At 38.6% G+C, this 22,244-nt stretch overlaps 1 protein-coding gene across 5 annotated transcripts in view; it reads left to right on the plus strand.

Annotated features, from left to right (window-relative positions):
* Pde1a (phosphodiesterase 1A) overlaps window positions 1–22,244 on the plus strand; it is a 335,923-nt gene that overhangs the window by 237,616 nt on the left and 76,063 nt on the right. The window lies entirely within an intron of this gene.

Raw genomic sequence — 22,244 nt, forward strand, 5'->3', positions numbered from 1 at the left:
ACAGTGCTTTGGCTCTCAACCACACCATTTGTCCTGTGGAGTGTTTGGTAAACACAAGAGATTTGACCAGTGTCTCCTGGTACTCAGAGAGTTGAGGCAGGTTTCTGATTTTCATCTCAGGAAAGATAACAGAGACAAGCTAATGAAGGGGTCTGTAACTTCACAGTGAAGAGAAATCATGCAGAGGAAAAGATGTGCATTTACAGAATGTGGTTCAGCAAAGATAATAGCTTTGAAAACCAAAAAGAAGGAGGTCTGGAAAGAAGATTCTTGAAATGAAAAAAAAAATCTGATGTAAGGTGGTAATAAATAGAGATGTTATGGTGATTTTTGGATTAAGAATCAGGGATGGACTTGCAAAAGTTAAGCCACAACTTTAGAGCAAATTTAATAGAGTAGTGAATTGTCTACTATATATTCTTTTACTTTAATACTTTCATGACATAATTGTTTTTTATTACATAATAATAACAGTCCAAATTTACACCATCTTTCAAAGACTATTTTATTATCTCTAAGAGGCATTTAACTATCAGTATGGCTCTATGAGAGAGAAACTTGTTACTGATCATATATATATATATATATATATATATATATATATATATGGCATATGAACATAAGAAAAACTGAATCAGAGGAATGTTACATAGCTTGCCCAAGAAAGCAAAACAGTGACTTAGCAGCCTTGGGAATCTGTCTCAAGAGCTTAGGCTACTGACTAGAATTTTAACCCTCAGGACCATCTTTCAAAGACTATTTTATTATCTCTAAGAGGCATTTAACTATCAGTATGGCTCTATGAGAGAGAAACTTGTTACTGATCATATATATATATATATATATATATATATATATATGGCATATGAACATAAGAAAAACTGAATCAGAGGAATGTTACATAGCTTGCCCAAGAAAGCAAAACAGTGACTTAGCAGCCTTGGGAATCTGTCTCAAGAGCTTAGGCTACTGACTAGAATTTTAACCCTCAGGACTTTTGTAACATTTGACCACAACACACTTTCATGTATTTTCTGGATGTTTTCATGGACAGTTACATGCTCATAGATGATCAGATTTAGTGGTGTGTGGGCTCTGTTAATTCTCATTTCCTTCCAATTCTGCGCTGTTTGCTGATGTATTGCTAACTTCAACTTGCTACAATGGAATACTTGCTCTGTGGAAAATATCAAATGCTACACAATGGGATTTCAGAAAGTCTGTAGCTGAACATTTGCCATCATGTCACTGATTAAATCTGAAATTCTCTCTTAATAAGTTCCAAGAGCTCTGGTCTTATACTCTAAATATCAGTTAAAATCTTTTAGAGCAAGAACACTTAATTTGGCTTTATTCCTTACAGGTGCATAGAAAGATACACAGCAGGGAACATTTGTATATGTGTACAGTTATAAAAGTGTTATTTGCTTTAGGGATTTTAAGGAAAGTTATTGTATCAATAAGCAATTTGTTATTTGTAGATTTATATTTGAAACCTCTTAACATCTGAAATGTTTTAATGGGAAGTTCTTCATGGAAAAAAATGATTGTCAGTTTGATGAACAAGAAAGGCAGCACATGGTACCACAGAATAAAACATAAACAGAAATAATTGATTAGCAGAACACATGCATACATACATTGATCTCTTCCTACCACATATTAGTGGCTGAAAGGTTTAAGTTAAATAAATTGACAACAATCTCTCTATAAAGATGATTTTGGTGAGAAAGACAAAGCTTCTGATTGAAATTGAATTTTGACCCTTTTGGAGATTACAGAACAATTGCCTAGTGAATATGACTGTTGGGTTTTTCAAAAGATATTTCCATACATAAATGCCAATATTTTATGTGTATCTAGAGGCTATTATTTCTCAAAGTTACACAATTTTAATTCAGAAATATGTGACATAAGAAAGCTATTTTCCTTTTTTTGGTTTGGGACCCTCCCAAGAAAGTAGCATCCTTGGTCTAGTAAATAATGGAATGGGGTGGACAGCTGCCTGAGAGATATCATTTCAAATGTGTACAGTATACTTGCTAATGTCTCAAAAACATAATTTGTGACCTTATTTTGGTTAGTGTGAACCAACTTTTCTTATGATCGTTGTGGTTATAGTATGGACTCTGGGTTTAGAAATAGGTTCTTCCGAGCATCGATCAACACTCAATGCTGAGATAAGAGAGTTATTTAACATATAGCATTTAGCTTTATTACCTATGAAGTAAGGACAAGGACTGACATGAGAAACAAATATACTGTACAACTAGGACAGAATAAAAGTTGGATTATGAACATCACATTTATGGTACTATTAAAATATGTAATTTGTACCTCCTAGGAAAGTTATTGAATAATTCTATTAGAGTAGTTTTGGGATTTGAAGAAATGGAGACCGTGGCCTATAGTTTCCAGAGAATTAAAGAGAAGCATAGAAGGATAGAAAGAAACCTTAATGCAAGCTGTAAACCTGGTAAAAAAAAAACATCCTCAGCTGACTGGTGAATCTAAGTTTAAGAGCTTTTAAATTGGGGATAGATTATTTTACATGAGATTGCACTGCTATCAGTCAATTCTTCATAAAAGTTGTTCTTGTAGAAATAGAATGATACTCAATTTTTCTGTCAGGGGTAGAGATTTATATTTAAATCATTCAGTATATGGACTTACTAGTGAACCTCTACCCAGGAAATAGTGACTGAATACCAGAAGACACTATCATACACACTGGTCATGAGAATGGAAGTGTAACTGCAGATAGCTGGTGACTATAATGGGGCAAGAATAGGGAAGACAAATCTGAAAGTCACATCTCACCCTGCCAATAAGAAACAAGAATGTTGCCGGGCATGGTGGCACACGCCTTTAATCCTAGAACTCAGGAGGCAGAGTTAGGAGGATTACTGTAAATTTGAGGCCACCCTGAGACTACATAGTTAATTCCAGGTCAGCCTGAGCCAGAGTGAGACCCTAGCTCGAAAAACAAAACACAAAAACAAAAACAAAAAAAAAAAAGGAAAAAAAAAAAAGAAACAAGAATGTTGAGTGGTATAAAAACTACAGCACACTGAAAAATTATAAGAAAAATAAAACAGAACAGTGGTAAGTCATTGCTAGGGGAATTAACACAGGGTAAGAATTTAGACTCAAGATTTCCAACTATATATGAGTAGATGTGCAAGTGATTCCTAATATAGAGTCTTCCATAAGTCTCCATGACCATTCTTTAAAATGCGGCTTCTAACAAGAGAAGTTAAGATGAAACATGTTGATATTGCAGTCAGTTTCATATTGCTGTCAGAAAACATCTGAACAAGAGAAGTTTGCAGGAGTAAACAGTTGACTTTGGCTTATAGACTTGAGGGGAAGCTCCATGATGGCAGGAGAAAATGTTGACATGAAGAGAGGGTAAACATCACTTGTTGGACAACATCAGGTGAACAACAGCAGCAGGAGAGTATGCCAAACAATAGCAAGAGGAAGCTGGCTCTAGCATCCCACCCTCAATGATACATCACCTGCAGGAAACTCCAATTCCCAAATTGACACCAGCCGGGAAACTAGCATTCATATTACATAAGTTTATGGGGGACACCTGAATCAAATCACCATATTTTCCCCCTGGTGCCCCTATACTGTTAACCATACATGATGTAAAATACAATGTATTCCGTACAACTTTAAAAGTGACCATAGTTTGTATCAATCTCAATGATGTTCCAACATCTCCACAGTACAAGATCTTTTAACTAAGCTATAATACCAAAAATATAAACATAATTGCATATAATAAACATTCACACTATAAAAGATGGCATTGGGCATAGCAAAGAAATATTCAACCAATAGAAGATTTAAAACAAACAGGGCAAACATCAAACTGTGAAGCTCCAAGTCCAACAATTCTAACCAATGACCAGTCTCTAAGACTAATAATTCTGATCAATGATGGGTCTCTGGAGTTCCAATGCCACCCCTCTGGCTAGGTTACTTAGTCTCAAAAAACTTTATCTGGTGCTGGCAGCTCTCCTTGGCAGCCATCCCATACTCATGGCATCTCTATTGGATCTCTATTGTAACTCTTCAGTTCATCCTCATGGTTCTATAATATCTCTATGCAGGTAATCCAACAAACCTGCTTCACACTGTCCATTGCCATTTCCAAAACACAAAGTTGTATTGCAAATCCAAAGACCCTCTCCTGCATTTGTTATACTCCATAGTATCAGGAGGGCTACCAATTTGTTAATCCATGACGGGGGGGGGGGGGGTAGAGCAGAATTTGAAGAACAGGACACTCCTTTGGCATTCAAGCCCCTTCAAAAACCATTATTTCTATTGTTCCAATGTAGGTCAGCTGCAATTTGGGAATTGGAGTTTCCTGCAGGTGATGTGTCATTGAGGGTGGGATGCTAGAGCCAGCTTCCTCTTGCTATTGTTTGGCATACTCTCCTGCTGCTGTTGTTCACCTGATGTTGTCCAACAAGTGATGTTTACCCTCTCTTCATGTCAATCTCAAGGGTTGTAATCTCTTATACAATTGCTGCTCAACAGGCAACAGTTTGAGCCCAAATATTTTACTGCTTTCTGTACCACATCTCTGTGCTCACACAAGTTCATTTCTATGCAATGCAACCCTGCACAAATTCTCAGGACATGGGCATAACAGCAAACCTCTCATACAAACTGCTTCTATCCTAGTCCAGGTAAACATTCTCCCACCCTACAAAGCCAACCTTTACAGCCTGTCACTCACCAGAATGGTCCATAAATCTGTACATAAAGCATGGCAAGGCATCTGTTAAGCTAAGATTTCAAATCCATCCATATTCCTCCTGTATGTCTGTTCTAAAATCCCAAAGCCAATGACCCCACTCTTGGTAGAAATTTTACTATTGCAGTCAGTTTCCCATTACTGTAAGAAAATACCTGATCAAGAGCAGCCTGTGGGGGGAAAGGGTTTATTTTGTCTTAAAATCAAGGGGATGCTCCATGATGGCAGGGGCAAACAATGGCATGAGCAGAAGGTGACATTATTTCCTGGCCATTATGTAGAAAATAGTAGCAGGAGAATATGACAAACATTTGCAAGAGGAAATTGGCTATAACACACATAAGCCCAACCCCAACAATACATTGCCTCCTCCAGGAAGCTCCAACTCCCAAATTACCACTAGCCAGGGACCTAGCATTCAGAACACATATGTTTATGTGACACACCTGAATCAAACTACCACAGTTAGGAATGCACTAACCATTGGGAACTGAGTCTTGGCATATAATGCCAATTAGGGACATTAATTGGGAAATTCTAAGCTGGAGTCTCAGATTTGTTTTAGTCTTTGATGCTGGCATTCAGTAGTTGGCACTTCTTTGCTACTTGGATATCTTCCCCTTCCTTAAGATTCTGAGAATGTCCAGTGAATACTTATTTCAGCAATCCATCCTCACTGTCATTTTCCTCTGCAGTCAGTGGTGGCTCTAACCGACTGAGTTGTTCCTGTAGAGACCACCTATTTTTGCCTCAAGTCTAGATAATATAGGTAGGCTCTTGGCATAAGCTGAATTTTTTATTCCATGTATCCAAAGGGAAGCTAAAATTAGGTGAATCTCTTGAAAATCCTGAGAGGTGCTTTCAGAACCCATAGCTCAGCTAAATTCACAGAAAATCATGCCAGTCATCCTCCTGGTTCCTCTAAGGGCTGATGTACCTCTCACAGAAACCAGTTGACCCTTCTGTGAGGAAGACTTTCAATGCATTTTCCTAACCTGAGTTAAGAATCGCAAGCCCAAGATCCAGATAAGGGACAGGAAAATCAAGATTAATGCCAAATTGGGCATTCATCTTCCAGGTTTCACACCTCAGCTGAAAGAATGTCTAACAAATGCCTATGTACAAACATGGCCACTTTGAAAAAAGGCAGAACCTGTAGTGATGTACCTGTGCTCACGGTGAAGACGACCTTGTATGAAGAAGTTTTGTTTCCTCAGATCCCATTGTTTCAATCTGCCTTATGCCACAGTAAAGTCTTCTCCTTAGTTTGGTGTAACTAAAGGAACTATTCAAAAGAGTTCTCATAAAACAAAAGAGCAGTCTTCACCAAAGTTAAAATTAGGCCTTTTGTCGAACAAGATACTTTTTTACTTCACTTTTCAAATGTCAGGTTATCTGACTTCCAACCATTAAGATTTTAATATCTTTGGATTACCATGATGCATTAGTAATTTCAGTTAAGTGAGAGGATGAAAATGCTACCTAGATGTGTGGAGTGGGAAGCCAGATAAGGATAGAAAAAACCACAGGTGCTTAAGGTTAGGTATGGAGCTGCCAAGGAGTATTAAACTAGATAGATATAGAGGTAGGCAGCGTATCTTAAGAATGTGGAAATCAGGGCTGGAGAGATGGCTTAGCGGTTAAGCGCTTGCCTGTGAAGCCTACGGACCCCGGTTCAAGGCTCGGTTCCCCAGGTCCCACGTTAGCCAGATGCACAAGGGGGCGCACGCGTCTGGAGTTCGTTTGCAGAGGCTGGAAGCCCTGGCGCGCCCATTCTCTATCTCTCCCTCTGTCTGTCTTTCTCTCTGTGTCTGTCTCTCTCAAATAAATAAATAAATATTCAAAAAAAAAGAATGTGGAAATCAGTATAGTTAAGGTTAGTGAAAAAGATAAATCAAATGTACTCAGAAGAACATAGATGAGTTCAGAAATCCCTGGCACTTCTAAAGTATAGCCTCAGATAAGGGAAGAAGCAACTACTATGTTATGGTGGTTTGAGGAGTTATGGGGAATAGCTTTGTGAAGAAATTCTTGTAGACTAGGTTTCAAGAAGTTGCCTTAGGAAAAAGCAAAAATAGAAGAACCTATTAATGGAGAAATGTACCTAAAAGAAGTTTAGTACATTTTTGTTAGTGTAGGAGGCTGATATCAGTAGTTTGGAGATTAAATGTTTTTTAAAAAAGTGATCTGGAATTATTTCAAAGGAAAAACATGTTTCATAGAAATATTAAGTCACAAAAGCTATACTTGGGAAGTTATCCAACATAGGTGAAACCAAGGGTCTTCAAATAAAGGAATGTGAAGAGTTCTGTTGAATCAGAAAGGCTACTTAGCATGTGACCAACCTCAACTGCTCAGCATGAGTAAGGGACTATGGCCTTTGGTCAGTCTTTGAATGGTGAGCATAGGTTGTGGAACACTGTGTAATGGAGAGAAAATTCTCAAGGCTCATCACCATAACCTGCAAATCAACATGAGTTTTACTTGGTGTGCTCCTTTCACAGTCAGAGTTGGGAAGAAAGACAATAAAAAGTGAACTAATGTATACTTTAGCATTAATTTAAGTGTTAGGAGACCAAATCAAGCCCACTCAAACAGTTCATTGTTCTCAATATCAAAGTATTGGTGGCTAATGCTAACTACAAAATAGTTGACTCTGTTTGGCTTCTTCTAGAATAATATCTGATTCTTTGTACTGTACCAAAATGGTAACAGTATTTCCAAACTTCAAAATTTTAATTTAATAATGAAATAGTTTCTTTGTAAATGGATGAGTACAAATTTACATATGCACATACCAAATGTTTTCCAGAACATGTGATAGTTTCCAAAAATCTCATGTGCAAACTGCTGTAGGGGACAAAAAGCACCATTATCCGTGGTCTCCATGTGGATTTATACAAACTTTCTTTAAATTGTCACATCTAACAATGAAAGAAAAAAATTTTTCCCACAGGATGCAATAAACATATCCTTATATCTCATCTGGTTGAATATGCTTATCATTCAAACAATCACAAAAGCTAAGGGGTCAAATCTCTCAAAGGGCACACATGAGGTCAAGTCTACAAATTGAGAATGGAGCAGAGCGTTCCATACCCACCCCCCCAAAAAATATGCCTTTTTACTGTGAGAGCTAAAATGCTTATGTTAGTAGTATAAGCAAGGAGAACAGGATTGGTGTGTGTGTGGGCACTTGAGAGGAAATCCCCCCGCTGAAGTTCAGCAATTACTTTCCTGATTCTCTTCTAGGAATGATTAGCTTCTGGGCAAGAGAAGGGTTTCTTTCTATGTTACTTTTTTATTTTTCCTGAGCCATTACTTTCTTTTATAGATGATGAACTTCCAACCACTTTTTGTTCTGAAATTTTGTGACACATGTTTCCAAAGTCCCTTTATAAAGACCTCATGACTCAACTATCTGGCTACAAGGAGATGACAAGAGGCAGTTGCTCATCACATGCTTCCAGAGGAAGCACTTAGAAATGTGGGCTCTTATATTGATTAGATTGAGCCTTTTCAGAGAGAGCCTGAGGAATTCAGTTTGGGGAAAAAAAAATATGCTGAGACATTGGTAGAGATCAGTGAATCATCAACAGCAAGTTATGGTTTTTATGAATTCCATTTTTTGGATGCAAGTTGCAAGGAGGGGTGGCTGTTTGCAGTGCTGTGACTGTAGGCTTTTCTTACCCTGCGCATGAAGTATAAAAACCAGTACTAGAAAAATTCACACTGCTTTTGATTAGTTTTTATGTGTTCTGTACATCTGTGATTTTCTTTCTATAAACTCAAAAAGAACGACATTAATGAATGAGGACAAAAAATTTCTGATCAGATCTTTTGAGAGATGACTGATATAAAGCTCTGGTACCCTTCACTTTTATGCAGTTTTTATGTGACAATCAATAACATATAGGTATGTCCTCTTTCAAACATCAACAGAAAAGATTCACCAGTGAAGATGTCCTCCCAGGGATTTGCTTGCTGATCCTTTCCCTTTTAGCTCACCAGCACTCTCCATCAGTCTTACTGAAGTAACGGGAACATGTAGATAAGCACTGCCTCCAAGTTTATGCTATAGAAGAAAATTACAGCTTATTTTCCTGGAAGAGAGCTGCCATTAATTGGCAAGTTGTGAATGGGAGAGAACAAAGGTTCTTAAATTAGTGCTTATCAGAATCATTCAGAGGGCTTGTTATAACAGCACCTGAGTTCAATCTCCAAATTTCTGGTTGAGTAGATTCCTTAGAATGTGTGGCTTTCCATTTCTAACTAGTTTTCATGTGATACTGATTCGACTGGTCCAGGGACCACACTTTGGGAATTATGAGACAAGAGATTCCCACAATGAGACTACAATAGAGAGATATGTAGAGTACATTAGAAATTTAGTATGGCGGCTCACATCTGTAACTGCAACATTCTAGAAGGTGAGATTGGAGGGTTACTGGGAACTCAAGAGAAGTCTGGGCTATGCAGTGTTTTTAAGGCTTCCCTGGAATATATTGCAAAACCTTGTCTCAAAAACACTTAACAGCTAGAGAGATTTCTCAGTGGTTAAAGTTACTTGCTTACAAAGCCTGATGTCCTGGGTTCAAGTTCCCAGTACCAAAATAAAGCCAGATGCACAAAGTGGCATGCACATCTTGAATTCATTTGTGGTGGCAAAAGAGACCCCAGGCCTGCTCTTTCTCTGAAGTAAATAAAGGACACATAAATAAATAGTTGAGTATCTTGTTTAGAAAATTAATTATTAAAGTATTATTAAAAGATGGAGGCTCAGGTATTGCCTTAAGTCATCTATGAGTTGATCACATATTCAAATACTTTGCCATGGCTCTAAGAAATTTCCCATGGAGCAGAGATAGTGGACCGGGTAGTAGTGATGGAGATCAGCAGTGCCTCATAGGCTCAAGTTTTGGGCATGAGAAAAGTGAGGCATGTCCCTTGGCCACTGCTCTCAGATCTGGAAAGCTTTTAGGGTTACCATCTGAACTATATACCCAGGCTTATTTCTAACCTGCAGCTCTTAGTAATCCTGAAGAGACCACAGATAGATGGAGCATGGAATGTCCTTCTCTTGTGCCACATTTTCCTGATTAAAGCACGTATATTTTCTGGAAAGTGGGGCAACCACAAGATCAATAGTAGGTAAATACTATTTTTGTGACAAAATCTACTTAACATAAGTTTTGCTTCTAATCATTTCTTAGATTACAACTTACTATAGTTGAATAACTCACCACCATCTATCGCCACAACTCTCTTATCATGCCAAATAGAAGTGCTATGCCCATTAAACAGAAATTTTCGGTTTTTATTTCTCCCTCTCTTCAGCATGGGAATAATCCTCTGCTCTACTTCTGCATCTATAAATGATATGTTCTACCAGGGAAAATTATAATGTAGGTAAATTTATTTTTGGAAATCTTTCCCATTGCCTTTACACAACCTGTACATCCTTACTTTATTCATTGGCTCATCAAGGTCTGGTTTAACCATCTTCTCCCCACATCATAAACACTTGTGACATCATGACACCTTCCTTTCTCTGTGGTGGAAAAGGGAAATAGATTATGTCATACAGCTGTGTCTCTAGCCAGAGTTGCCAGGGGGTTGCTGTGTGACAGGCATTGTTCTAAGTGATGTTTGTGGATCCAGCCGCTTCATCCTCAGCTGTTCCACTAAGGACGCTGCTGTTAACATCTGTGTTGTTGTGACAGTGGAACTGACACACCAACAAGGCTCTTCCAAGCTTTCACAACTAGCGGATGATGAAGCTGGAAGTTGGATTCCAAAGCCAATTTCCTTAACCAGCTAGGATGCTTATTAATCAAAGACTTGATAACTAATGACATGTTAAGCTTAGTTACAAATGGAATTTTTCATAGTTTGAGCCAACAAAAACCTTGGTGGAAAGCCATGAGTCCTGAGCAAGGCCTGGGGTAGCGTGCTGCTTCACTGATTCTCTCCCTTTCTGTTCCCAACTGACTAGAAATATAATCTTTATCCCAGCTCCTCAAGCAACTTGACTCCTTCCACAAACCTTCCCTTAACACACCCAGTCCCCTTCCTACCCACCCTGGGGGACTGGACCTTCCTTTGCCTGGACCTTTGCTCCTCTGGTGGCTGTATCAGAGCCACTAAGTCTTTCTTTAATCTCAGCAAAATCATGTCTATCTCTATCCTTAATCAACCTCACATGATTTGCCTCTTGGGAGTTGAGTTAATGTTGGCATAACTGACTTTTCCACCCAAATGACTAGTCCTCTTGGTCCATCATATAGCATAGTCATCTTCTCATAGTTCATAAGAAGAGGGATAGGTAAAATGAGAAGAAACATTTTAAAAAGTTATCAAACTGACAGAAAAATGGAAAGGATTGGTTTAACCAACAATACTGTTGAGACTCTGAAAACCTACATTTTAATATGTTGGGAACAGGACATGGAATAAATTAATGAACAATCATATTTAGGTGATAGCTGGTAAGAATTAATTTCAACATGTTTAGCATTCAGGAAGTAGATTACTGACAAGAGATACAGAATTTCAAATATTACCTTTTGTCCATCCTAACACTGAATTCATTGTACTTAAAAGTACCCTGGAATTTTGCCATTTTTTTTTTGTAAGAAAATGATTCAGATGCCAGCTTTGAAAATAAATCTAAGCTCTTTATCACCAAAAATTCCCTGGTTAACTAAACCCCTGTGAGACTTTCCTTAAAAGATAATATTATTTTTAACTCAAAATTTTCAGTCAGAGATGGTATAGATAACGATGGATAGAATTATTATGGGCCAGATGTGAAGGCACCTCACATTCTGGGAACATTAAAAATGAAGAAAATCTTAGGAGTTAAAAATTCAGACTCCAAACTTGGGGAAAGGTTGGAATGTCCACTGGCTGAGCACATCACATAAGGTGGCAGTGCCTCATTTACCTACCACTAAAGTAGGTGTTTGGTGATAGTCATTATATTATACTTTCCTCAATGGTAGTATTATGAGGAATGATTGACCTGAACATTGGCTCCTAGCACATTCCATAATATAGTTGGTTGTCATCTTTATCTATGCCAAGACAGTTCTGAAAGCTGAGTGAAGGACTAGTATTTACTTCAGGACACCTTTCAGGAGAAGGCAGGAAGAGAGGATGCAGTCAACTTAGAACAGACACAGACACATGATAATCAAAGAAACCACATTAACAGACTTCCATGGAGGGGGAGCTCTTACTCCTGAGGAATAGCCACACATCAGACAAATGAGTCTCTTTTCATTACCCAGGTGTCCTGGAAGGGTGTCATATTTGTGTTCCACTCCGACCTTTAGATCAAGGGAACTGCTTTCCTGAACACTGACCTCCCCCCAATTTTAGGATGTCAATGATGGCCTTTTGTGTTATGACCCTCCTATACTGTTCCAGGTCTCCAAAACCAAGAAGAAAATCTGTTGTCCCTCTCCCCTATTCAGGTACTAGAGTAGTGATACAAGTGTCCTGCACTATGAGTTCCTCAAGTATATTTGGGGCACTAATGTCCAAGAATGCTTGACTCATTGGTCTCCAGCCAATGTGCTTCCTTCCCATACCTTTTCTCCTAAAAGAACTGATTGGTGCTGGCATCTATCCCATCTGAATGAATAGTTGAGAAGTAGCTGCTTTGGAAAATAGACAAGTGGAAGGAAACCACACTTGGGAGATGTGGTGAGAACCTGCCCATAAGGTGAATGCATGACGAGTAAGGACCCCAAGGCAGCCATAGTATTTCAGTATTTTGGAAAATATCCAAAGGTAGAAGGAACATGTAACAGTTTGTAACTTCAAACTATGAATTCAATAGTATTTAGAAGAAATATACTCCCACATGGATGGGTTTATTTCAAGGAACAACCAACTCAACTAACTCATCCCATTCCACCATATGAAACATTATGTACCATACCAAACATACCATATAGTTTGATATGATAGAATTGAATGAGTAAGTTTTTCTTGAAATGAGCCCATTATATGAATTGTATGCCATAAAAAGTGCAAATTTGAGCACTTAAATGTTCATATCTAAGTGTAACCATAGGCATTGGTTGCCTGGAAATAACTGTAGGTCCTGGGTGTGACTATTTTCCAAGAGTTCACTGGAGACAAAGCTATTTGACTGACATTTAATTGTAAGAGTCAAAATCCCATGACCTCTTCCTCTGTAGATGCCTCTTTCATTACTTCTCTTTCCTTGTAAACCTTCTAGTTCAAAATACAAGCCCTCTGGGGGATGTTTCATCTGTTTGAAGAGAAATGTTGGAATATAAATAGCCCTTAGGGATCAGTTATCACTGATCAGATGCAGGGTCAGTTTTCACAACTCACTGGTCCCCTGTCCATACACAGCCCTTGTTTCGGGAGCCCTCATTTATTTATTATTGACTCCATTGGAACTAACAACATATTTTGTCAGAGGTCAACAGGGGTAACATTTTACATATTTGTCCCTTACCATTTCCTTCCTATCTAATGCACTTCATGAGTTCCTAAGCAAAACATACCAATAATTATGTTGTCATGCTGTTCATTTCTCAAGCAGGAAGTCTTTATTTCTCAAAGAGAACTTACAGTGTAAAAAAAAAAGTGCTTATTCTGCCTTCTCACAGTAAGTTAAAGAGCCATTGTGCTATTGGATATGTGCAACGAAGCAATGAAATCTGAGATTCTAATTCATCAACATCCTCATACAAATTTATTTCAACAATGAAATGAAGCCAAGCCACACTCTTAACATGTTTTACTGACATAGTCTTATGTAAATAATTAGATATTCTTACATCTTACATAAATATATATGAAAAGTGTGGGTTGGAGAGATGGCTTAGCAGTTAAGGCACTTGCCTATGAAGCCAAAGCACCTTGGTTCAATTTCCCAGGACTCACATGAACCAGATGCATAAGGTGGAGCATGCATCTGGAGTTTGTTTGCAGGGCTGGAATTTCTGGTGCGCCTATCTTCGCCCTCTCTCTCTCTCTCTCTCTCTCTCTCTCTCTCTCTCTCTTTCCCTCTGCCTCTTTCCATCTCTCAAACAAATAAATACAATAAAATATCTAGGAAAAGTATTTATTGTGTCTGTGTGGAAAGTTCTGCCTTGGCTGTCCTGATCAAATGCAGCTAGAAGAGCCTCCAGTGGGACTCATAGGGAGGGAGACAGAATGAAAAGCAGATGCCAGAGAGAGTGACAACACAGGGCTGGGGGGATGGCTTAGTGGTTAAGATGTTTGTCTGCAAAGCCAAAGGACCCAGGTTCAGTTCCTCAAGCCAGCTGCACAAGGTGGAGCATGTGTCTAGAGTTCATTTGCAGTGTCTGGAGGCTCTGGTGCACCCATACACCCATTCTGACTCTCTCTCTCTCTTTCTCTCTGTCAAATAAATAAATTTTTTATTCAACACTGGAATGCTTATCTTTATGAACATGCTACAACTTATGTATTCACTAGGAATTTCTTATAATACTCTACTTGACAAATGAACATAAAAGTTAGTATTCAACAGAAATTCTGAGGTTTTTTTTGTTAACCAGCATAAAAATAACAAATACAATTTATAAGAAATATTAACACATGTTTGTCTTTTCTACATGAAATATAGGAGAAAGCATTCAGAAGACACTATACTTCTAATTTTGATTGTGATCTTTTCCTGGGCTAATAATTTACAGGATGTAATGCTGTGTTGAGGCGCCAAACCAGTCATGTGATCAGGACAGTTAACATCAGATACTCTACAGGGGTCTATGTGATTACATGTAGTTTGATAGGTTAAGTGTGTTAATTGCCTTTTCAACTTAGGATAGTTTCAACTCAATGCCAATTTTCAAAATAAAAGGCAATTTGCACAAGTGTACTAAAAAACCTTTTCTTAAAAATTATTCCAGACTTCCGGTTAAGATGGCGGCGTAGGTACCACGCCAAAGCAGCCTAGGGGGAAAAAGACCAAAAAAACTCAGCAAAATCACACTTTTACTAAAAAGTGAGGTATATAGGAAATTGAAGTGGCAGCGGAGAAGTAGAAGAGTTATAGAGCATCCAGAGCCTGCACAGGCGGGAAAAGCGGCTCCGGCAGCTTGGCCAACCGCCGCAGCTGCGGCGCAGCAGAAAACCACCAGACTCGGCTCAAGCCGCAGGAAAAGCCATATGCGGGATTTTCCCCTCACACTGCGCTCTCCGCAACTCAGAAACGTGAGGGGAGAGCGGCAGCGAGCAACGGAGGAGCAGACCGCGAGGTAGAACACGTGGAACAGCGAGACAACCAGAGCAGCCGCGGCTCCCTCCCCTCCCCCACCACCTGAACCCAGCTCCAGCAAACGGAGCAGCGGCCCGGGACCCGGCCACGCCAACTTGGGCTGACAACGGGACCCAAGCAGGAGCAGAGTTCGGGAGCAACATCAGTGGCTCCAGCAGTGGTACCAACGGCCCCAGCAGCAGCAGACCCAGGAGCGGCAGCAGCGGCAGATCCCGCAGCAGCAGCTTCAGGGGGAGCAGCAGCAGTGGACACAGCAGCAGCAGCTTCAGCAGCAGTGGTGGTTCCAGCAGTGGCAGCTACAGCAGCAGCAGAGGCAGCAGCAGCGGCTCAGTTTGCCCCGTAGGAAAAGCAAGTGCCCAGCTTCAGAAATCAGAACTGCAGCCCGACAACCCAGGCAGCAACTTGACTGAGACCAAAATCACCCAAGGTAACTGGGATTGCACCAGGGAAGGGTCTCACTTGGTCACAAGCTGACTTGGATCAGTCAACAGACCAGAAATCTAAACCTCTTTGTTGATAGAGGATCTAGTCATTATAATAACTACTCTTGCATACATACTCGGGGCTGTTTTTGATTGAATGTGTACAGTGTTTAGTTAAATTTTAGAATCTACCTGTATTTTATTCCACTCAGCCTGCTTGAATACTCCTATAGCAGGGAAACTCAACCCCTAAGAACATCTTTGTAGATACTCTGAGAGTCTTAAGAGCCACACCTAATACCTTAAGGTCCTACCCTGAAAATATATTACATCAAATCAATTGATACAGCTAAGAATACACAGCTAGCTAGAAAGTCCAAGCATTAACTTAATCCAAAATGCAAAAATATATACATTATAACACAAGAAACACTAAAAAGCAAGACGATATAAATCCACCTAAAAGTATTAATGCATCAGAAATGTCCTCCAGTGAGAAAGAGTTAGAGGACATGCCTGAGAAAGAGTTCAAAAGAATAATTATAAATATGTTCAAAGAGGTCAAAGAACACATGAAAACAATCAAAGAAGAAATCAAAGAGGAAATCAAAGGAATCAAAGAAGAGGCAGGACACCAATTTAATGAAATAAAGAAGGCAATACAAGACATAAATAGGGAAATAGAAATAATAAAGAAAAACCAGTCAGAATTACTAGCAATGAAGAACACAGTTAATGAAATAAAAAACTCTGTAGAAAATCTCACCAGTAGGATGGATGAGGGAGAAGACAGAATATCTAAGCTAGAAGACCAGGTGGCAGACCTAATGCAGTCCAACAAAGAGAAAGACAAACTTATAGAAAAGTATGAGTGGGAATTTCAAGATATTCGGGACACTATGAAAAGATCCAATATAAGAATTCCGGGCATAGTAGAAGGAGAAGAACTCCACTCCAGAGGCATAGTAGGCATCTTCAACAAAATCATAGAGGAAAATTTCCCCCAAATTGGGAAAGAGGTGCCAATACAGATACAGGAAGCCTTTAGAACCCCAGCCAGACAAAACCCAGAAAGAACCTCTCCTTGCCATATTATAATCAAACTTCCAAACACACACACCAAAGAAAAAATATTGAAAGCAGTTAGAGAGAAAAATCAAGTTACCTACAAAAGCAAACCCATCAGGATTACAGCATATTATTCAACACAAACTTTTAAAGCCAGAAGGGCTTGGAGTGATATATTCCAAGTTCTGAAAGATAACAACTGAAAACCAAGGTTACTTTATCCTGCAAAGTTATCCATTCAAATAGATGGAGAAATAAAGACATTCCATGACAAAAGCAGGTTAAAGGAGTATCTGAAGACAAAACCAGCTCTACAGAAAATACTTGATAGAATCCTCCATGCTGAACAAAAGGAAAAGCACACATATAAGGAACCTAGAAAAAACAAGCTATACTCAAACACCAGTTAACAGAAGAGAGCACAGATAGAACCAGTAACACACACACACACACAAAAATGGCAAACATAAATACACACCTTTCAATAATATCTCTTAATATCAACGGTCTCAATGCCCCAACGAAAAGACATAGGTTTGCAGACTGGGTTAAAAAGCAGGATCCTACAATTTGTTGTCTCCAAGAAACTCACCTTTCTACAAAGGATAGACATTATCTTAGGGTGAAAGGTTGGAAGACGGTGTTTCAAGCAAATGGGCCTAGAAAACAAGCAGGGGTTGCTATCCTAATATCAGACAGGGTAGACTTTAGTCCAACGTTAGTCAAGAAAGATAAGGAAGGTCACTTTATATTGATTAAGGGCACACTCCAACAGGAGGACATTACAATCCTAAACATATATGCACCTAACATGGGGGCTCCTAAATTAGTCAAACAAACACTATTAGAACTAAGATCACAGATAACACCAAACACAGTGGTGGTGGGTGACTTTAACACCCCACTGTCATCAATTGACAGGTCATCCAGGGAAAGAATAAACAGAGAGGCATCTGGACTAAATGAGGTCATAGAAAGAATGGACCTAACAGATATATACAAGACATTTCATCCAAAGGCTGCAGAATATACATTCTTTTCAGCAGCACATGGAACATTCTCTAAAATAGACCATATATTAGGACACAAAGCAAATCTTAACAAATTCAGGAAAATTGAAATAATTCCTTGCATTCTATCTGACCACAATGGAATTAAACTACAAATGAGTAGCAAGAAAGGCTATAGAGCATACACAAAATCATGGAAACTAAACAATACACTACTAAATGATGAGTGGGTCAATGAAGAAATCAAAAAGGAAATCAAAAAATTTATAGAGTCAAATGATAATGAGAACACAGCATACCAAAATCTCTGGGACACAATGAAGGCAGTTCTAAGAGGTAAATTTATAGCCTTAAGTGCCTATATTAAGAAATTAGAAAGGTCGCAAGTAAACGACCTAATGCTTCGCCTTAAAGCCTTGGAAAAAGAAGAACAAGGCAAACCAAAAATCAGTAGACGGGAAGAAATAATAAAGATTAGGGCAGAAATTAATGAAATAGAAACAAAAAGAACAATCCAAAGAATTAATGAAACAAAGAGTTGGTTCTTTGAAAGGATAAACAAGATTGATAAACCCTTAGCAAATCTGACCAAAAGAAAGAGAGAAGAGACACAAATTAATAAAATGAGATGAACAAGGTAACATCACAACAGATTCCAGAGAAATTCAAAAAATCATAGGGACATACTATAAAAGCATATACTCAACAAAATATGAAAATCTGAAAGAAATGGATGATTTCCTTGATCTATATGACCTACCTAAATTAAATCAAAATGAGATTAATCACTTAAATAGGCCTATAACAAACATGGAGATCCGAACATTTATCAATAATCTCCCAACTAAAAAAAGCCCAGGCCCGGATGGATTCACTGCTGAATTTTACCAGACTTTTAAGGAAGAGCTAACACCATTGCTTCTTAAGCTTTTCCAGGAAATAGAAAAAGAAGGAATTCTACCAAACTCCTTCTATGAGGCCAGCATCACCCTGATACCAAAACCAGGCAAAGATAGAACAAAAAAAGAAAATTACAGACCAATCTCCCTCATGAACATAGATGCAAAAATTCTCAACAAAATATTGGCGAACAGAATACAAGAGTATATCAAAAAGATCATTCACCCTGACCAAGTAGGCTTTATCCCAGAGATGCAGGGATGGTTCAACATACGCAAATCTATAAATGTAATACATTACATAAACGGGTTGAAGGACAAAAATCACATGATCATCTCATTAGACGCAGAGAAAGCATTTGACAAAATCCAACATCCCTTCATGATAAAAGTCCTACAGAGACTGGGAATAGAAGGAACATATCTCAATATAATAAAGGCTATTTATGACAAGCCTACAGCCAGCATATTACTAAATGGGGGAAAAACTGGAAGCTTTTCCACTAAAATCAGGAACAAGACAAGGGTGTCTACTGTCCCCACTTTTATTTAATATAGTTTTGGAAGTCTTAGCCATAGTAATAAGGCAAGAGACACACATAAAAGGGATACAAATTGGAAAGGAAGAAATCAAGTTATCATTATTTGCAGATGACATGATTCTATACATAAAGGCCCCTAAAGACTCTACTAGCAAGCTGTTAGAGCTGATCAAAACCTACAGCAATGTAGCAGGATACAAAATAAATACACAGAAATCAGTAGCCTTCATATATGCTAACAACAAACACACAGAGGATGAAATCAGAGAATCACTCCCATTCACAATTGCATCAAAAAAAAAATAAAATACCTTGGAATAAACCTAACCAAGGAAGTAAAGAATCTATACAATGAGAACTTTAAAACACTCAAGCGAGAAATTGCAGAAGGCCATAGAAAGTGGAGTAACATCCCTTGTTCCTGGATTGGAAGAATCAATATCGTGAAAATGGCAATCTTACCTAAAGCAATCTACACATTTAATGCAATCCCTATCAAAATTCCAAAGGCTTTCTTCATGGAAATAGAAAAAACAATCCAAAAATTCATTTGGAATCACAAAAAACCTCGAATATCTAAAATAATACTGAGCAACAAAAAAGAGGCTGGTGGTATCACCATACCTGATTTTAACCTATACTACAGAGCCATAGTAACAAAAACAGCATGGTACTGGCACAAAAACAGACATGTAGATCAGTGGAACAGAATAGAGGACCCAAATGTAAGCCCAAGTAGCTATAGCCACCTGATATTCGATAAAAATGCCAAAAATACTCATTGGAGAAGAGACAGCCTCTTCAGCAAATGGTGTTTTGAAAACTGGATAAATATCTGCAGAAGGATGAAAATAGATTCTTCTCTCTCGCCATGCACAAGAATTAAGTCCAAATGGATTAAAGACCTTAACATCAGACCGGAAACTTTGAAACTGCTAGAGGAAAAAGTAGGGGAAACCCTTCAACATATTGGTCTTGGCAAAGACTTTCTGAATACAACCCCAATTGCTCAGGCAATAAAACCACAGATTAACCACTGGGACCTAATGAAATTACAAAGATTTTGCACCGCAAAGGACACAGTGAAAAAAGCAAAGAGGCAACCTACAGAATGGGAAAAAATCTTCGCCAGCTATATATCTGATAGAGGATTAATATCTAGGATATACAAAGAACTCAAAAAGTTAAATAATAAGGAATCAAACAAGCCAATCAAAAAATGGGCTAAGGAGCTAAATAGAGAGTTCTCAAAGGAAGAAATACGAATGGCATATAAGCATCTAAAAAATGTTCTACGTCACTAGTCATCAGGGAAATGCAGATTAAAACTACATTGAGATTCCATCCCACTCCTGTCAGATTGGCCACCATCATGAAAACAAATGATTATAAATGTTGGCGGGGACGTGGAAAAAAAGGAACCCTTCTGCACTGCTGGTGGGAATGCAATCTGGTCCAGCCATTGTGGAAAACAGTGTGGAGGTTCCTAAAGCAGCTAGAGATTGATCTACCATATGACCCAGCTATAGCGCTCCTAGGCATATATCCAAAGGACTCATCTCATTTCCTTAGAAGTACATGCTCAACCATGTTTATTGCTGCTCAATTTATAATAGCTGGGAAATGGAACCAGCCTAGATTTCCCTCAACAGATGAGTGGATAATGAAGATGTGGTACATTTATACAATGGAGTTCTACTCAGCGGTAAAGAAAAATGAAGTTATGAAATTTGCAGAAAAATGGATGGACCTGGAAAGTATTATACTAAGTCAGGTAACCCAGGCCCAGAAAGCCAAGTGCCACATGTTCTCTCTCATATGTGGATCCTAGCTACAGATGACTGGGCTTTTGCATGAGAATGAAAATACTTAGTAGCAGAGGCCAGTAAGTTGAAAAGGAGACATAAAGGGTGGAGAAAGGAAGGGAGGAGGATACTTAATAGGTTGATATTGTATATATGTAATTACAATGATTGTAATGGGGAGGTAATATGATGGAGAACGGAATTTCAAAGGGGAAAGTGTGGGGATGGGGAGGGAGGGAATTACCATGGGATATATTTTATAATCATGGAAAATGTTAATAAAAATTAAAAAAAATAAATAAAAATAAAATAAAATATATCAATCAAAAAAAAATTATTCCAATGTCCTGTACTTATGCCCTGTACTTGTGAAACTTCCTCCCAGAAAAAGAGCCACCACCCTTCTGAGACCTCAGACTTGTAGTTTCAGCCCAATCTATTCCCATAGTCCACCTGCAGCCTCAGGCTGGCATTGTTAGAGAATGAGGTTTTCCTAGCAGCAGAGAATGTCAGAATTAGCTGGAGGAAGGGGTGTATCTAAAAGAGCAAGTTTTTTTTTTTTTTTTCATCTTCTTAAAGGCACAGTGAAGATAAGAACCTATAAAAACCTTGTGCCTTAAGGAAGTCAGGACATAGATCAAACAAGCAGACAAACCCTACCAAGTGAGAATCCCCCTAGGGGGGCATGATCTCTAGTTGAGGCTGTAGATGTCTCACTTCTGATGTTCCCTTCTCTGTGTGTTTCTCCAATGACAGTGACACATGGGCCTCTCTCAGGGGAGGTGAGACTGGACTAAGATGGAAAAAGTTAAGCCAGACCAGATGTACAGGGTGGCACATGCATCTGGCCTTCATTTGCAGTGGCTAGAGGCCCTGACATGCCCATGTATTCTCTCTCTTTTGCTCTCCCTGTATGCATCTCTCTGCTTACAAATATATAGAATATTTTTGAAAATTAAAAAAAAAAGATAATTTTGGGGTCAGTTCACAGACCCATCTGACTTTACATTAAGCTGCTTTCTCTACAAATCCTCTACCACTGGAAAACTTGATGTTTGGACCCCCATATAGGACTTTCTTTCTCAATTTTTTCAGAAGTTGGGTGGGGGGAAAGGATCTATGTATGGTATTGAAGATCTTTGTTGAGATTAAATGCACACTTCAAATGCTTCCGGTAATCAGAATCAAGGAAAGGCTAGGTGAAATATACCGGAAGGCATGTCTAAGGAGGACATTGCCCATGAGTAAAGGGGTGTACTTTTAGGGTGAGTCTCATGAATGAAGACTGAAGGATAAGGAAGCAGAGCTCTGTGGTAAGCAATGACAAGACTAGTATAATTAAAATACAATTAGTGTAAATTAAGTACAACTGGCATCCAAGATTTCCTTAGTAGAGGCAGAAAATAGGTAGAGGCAGTCTATAAGAAATT

Source organism: Jaculus jaculus, chromosome 4, assembly GCF_020740685.1.
Source record: "Jaculus jaculus isolate mJacJac1 chromosome 4, mJacJac1.mat.Y.cur, whole genome shotgun sequence".
Lineage (NCBI taxonomy): Eukaryota > Metazoa > Chordata > Mammalia > Rodentia > Dipodidae > Jaculus > Jaculus jaculus.